The sequence below is a fragment of the Gekko japonicus genome, unplaced genomic scaffold, assembly GCF_001447785.1.
Source record: "Gekko japonicus isolate JY-2015 unplaced genomic scaffold, Gekko_japonicus_V1.1 scaffold759, whole genome shotgun sequence".
Lineage (NCBI taxonomy): Eukaryota > Metazoa > Chordata > Lepidosauria > Squamata > Gekkonidae > Gekko > Gekko japonicus.
In genome coordinates this window covers 751560-755369 of record NW_015176473.1, presented here as the reverse complement: position 1 = coordinate 755369, position 3810 = coordinate 751560, and positions in this window count along the sequence as shown.

Here is a 3810-nt window from a genome sequence, read left to right as displayed (position 1 = left end):
GCTCTTGAGAGAACAGCTCTTATCAGAGCTACGGCTTGCCCAAGGTTATCCAGCCAGGTGCAAGTGGAGGAGGAGTGGGGAATCAAAGCCGGTTCTCCCAGATTAGAGTCCGCGCTCTTAACCACTACACCAAAGTGGCTCGAAAGACAAATGTAGACACCCCCATGATGGGGTGGCGGGGCTGGAGGGCACTCCCCTCTGTTGTCCCCTAAAGAGTGAACAGTGGCTTTTCCTGACCATTGCAGGAAAGTGTAGCCCAGTCATTCGGACAAGTGCAATATGGGAGAACATGTGCCTCATAGCCAGGGTTTTCTTCAGCATCCAGGACCCCAAGTAAGGGGAAGCGTGCCTGGAAAAACACTCTGCTGTCTGGGGTGTGTGGGGGGGAATCACCGCAATATCCAGACCCTTCCTCCACAAATATCCCACCCAGTAAGTGTTTTGCTTGGCTTGTGTGTTTCTGACTGGGGAATAGATTCAGGTGGGTGGTCGTGTTGGTCTGAAACCGCAGAACAAAGTTTGTGTCCAGCGAATAAATGAATACATGAAGCCGCTTTCTACTGGTCCATCAAAGTCAGGATTGTCCACTCAGACTGGCAGCGGCTCTCCAGGGTTTCAGGCAGAGAGAGGTCTTTCCTGTCACCTCCTAACTGATCCATTTAACAGGAGATGCTGGGGATGGAACCCGAGACCTTCTGCTCTACCACTGAGCCTTTCCCCCCTTCCAAAACACCAGATATTTCATAGAATCATAGAATGTGAGAGTTGGAAGGGACCTTGCAGGTCATCTAGTCCAACCTCCTGCACTCTGCAGGAGCAGAGCCGAAAGATGGCCCTACATACCTACAACAGACCCGAAAGATGGTTGTCCAGCCTCCGTGTGAAAACGTCCAGCGAAGGAGCATCCACCACCTCCCGAGGCAGTCCATTCCACTGCTCAACCACTCTTACAGTCAGGAAGTTTCTGCTGATATTCAGCTGGTATCGACTCCCTTGTAGTTTCCACCCATTAGATTGAGTCTTCCAATCTGGAGCAAGAGAGAATAGATCTGCTCCATCTTCTACATGGCAGCCCTTTAAATATTTGAAGACTGCAATCATGTCCCCTCTAAGCTTTCTCTTTCCAAGGCTAAACAGACCCAACTCTTTCAGCCTTTCCTCGTAAGACTTGGATTCCAACCCTCTCACCATCCTGCTTGCCCTCTTCCAGACACGCTTGAGCTTGTCAACATCCTTCCTAAAACGTGGTGCCCAAAACTGGACACTGGACTCCAGGTGAGGCCTGACCATAGCAGAATAGAGCGGAACTACCACCTCCCTGATCTGGACACAATGCTTCTGTGAATGCATCCGAAGACCGCATTAGCTTTCTTCGCAGTCGCATCGCACTGCTGGCTCATGTTTAGCTTGTGATCAACGAGAACACCTAGATCCCTTTCACGTGTGCTGCTGTCAAGCCAAGTCCCTCCCATTCTATATCTGTGCCTTTAGTTTTTTGTACCTAAGTGTAGGACTTTGCACTTCTCTCTATTGAAATTCATTTTATTTGTCTCCGCCCACTGTTCCAGCCTATCGAGATCATTTTGAATCCTGACTCTGTCTTCGTCAGAATGAGCAATCCCACCCAGCTTCGTGTCATCTGCAAATTTGATAAGCATCCCCTCTATGTCTTCCTCCAGGTCATTTATAAAAACATTGGACATCACCGGGCCCAGGACCGAGCCCCGCGGCACTCCACTCGAGACTTCCCTCCACGTAGATGCAGAGCCATTTACGAGCACTCGTTGGGTACGATTTTTCAACCAACCATGAATCCATCCAACAGTTGCACTATCCAGCCCACACTTAACCAGCTTCTCCTCAAGGATATCATGAGAAACTTTGTCAAATGCTTTACTGAAATCTAGATATACTATTTGCAGGCAAACGCCAGATATTTGCGGACACAGTGTGCATGCACACGAAAGCTTATAACCTGAATAAAACTTTGTTGGTCTTAAAGTTGTCGCTGGACTCAAACTTTATGTTGACTTGGGGGAAATTCTTTTGGAACTCTTTGCTTCTCGCCGTGCAATGTTCTCAACACAACCGAGTCCAGCAACACTTTTCCTAAGGCACGAGAGCATCACTTTCCTATAACTGGGGTTTCGTTTCTACAGTTTGGCGCATGATGGATGCCTTTTCCAGATTCACAGACCACCTGGTGTTCCACCACCAGGACACGGAGGAAGGACTTTAAGTCACACACACACACACTACACTTGATCTTAGCCAAAAGGCCGAGAAGCTATGACTTTAAGTCCTTATTGAGCCAATTGCAAACATAAGAAAATATGAGAAATTATTAAGTGATGGAGGAGCCTCCAAACTGGTCAGTCACACAACATTCCTCGGAGGCGGACCACTAATCTTCACTCGGTAAGAGATTTTTAAAAAAATGTTGCACTTTTGGACTTCTCTTTCACCTTGTTATCGGTCTCTGCTCCTGCATTACCTTGTGTTTGTTGTTATGGTTCCGGACTCTCTTCTACGTCCCCTCGCTGGCTTTATTGCTTTGTTTCTGATTTGTTAGTTGGGAAATTTGGAAATAAAACATTTAAAAAAAAAAAAAAAAACCAAAACACTTTAGAGTCTTTGAGTTTCCCTCAGATGTTCCGCCTGTGTGAAGACAGACCTCAGGCTTTGCTTTAGCCTGATGAGTTCCCCATTGGGTTGCCAGCTCCAGGTTGGGGAATTCCTGGAGATTCGGGGGGTGGAGCCCTGGGAGGGCGGGGCTTGTGGTGGGAGGGGCAGGGACCTCAGCCGGGTACACTGCCACAGAGTCCACCCTCCAGAGCAGCCATTTCCTCCAAGGGAACCAATCTCTGTCATCTGGAGATCAGTTGTGGTTCCAGGCAATCTCCAGGCCCCACCTGGAGCCTGGCAACCCTACCTGGGCCAATGGCCGAGCGGGCCAAAAATGGCCAGACTTGGTCCCAGACTACCTTGGGACTCCGCAAGCTCAGCCCAGCCATGGATATTCGGAGAGGTGGCTGAATAAAGCCTCTCCCTGTCCTCCAGTGTTCCCTCTAAGCTGAACAAGTGTGAGCCAGCTCACAGTTTTCTAGCCTCCGGCTCACACATTTTTGCCTGAGCTCAGGAAGGAGAGCTCCAGAGCAAACAAATTTATGCAGCAGCCAAATCGCTCGCTCACAACTTTAATGCCAGCAGCTCACAAAGTAGAATTTTTGCTCACAAGACTCCACGGCTTAGAGGGCCCATTGCTCACAACTTTCATGTCAGTAGCCCCCAAAGTAGAATTTTTGCTCACAAGACTCCACGGCTTAGAGGGAGCATTGCTCACAACTTTAATGTCAGTAGCCCCCAAAGTAGAATTTTTGCTCACAAGACTCCACGGCTTAGAGGGAGCATTGCTCACAACTTTAATGTCAGAAGCCCCCAAAGTAGTATTTTTGCTCACAAGACTCCACGGCTTAGAGGGAGCATTGCAGTCTCCTCTCATGTCAGTAGCCCCCAAAGTAGAATTTTTGCTCACAAGACTCCACGGCTTAGAGGGAGCATTGCTCACAACTTTAATGTCAGTAGCCCCCAAAGTAGAATTTTTGCTCACAAGACTCCACGGCTTAGAGGGAGCATTGCAGTCTCCTCCCGACTGCTGGTATTCCTTGGAGGTCTTCCATCCAAGTACTCGCCAGAGTCGACCCTGCTTAGCTTCCGAGATCTGACGAGATTGGACTGTTTCATCTGAAGCTGCCTCCCCTTCCCTGGCCCTCGACTTTGCTAGGCAGAGCCTCCCCCCCCCCCCCCCCC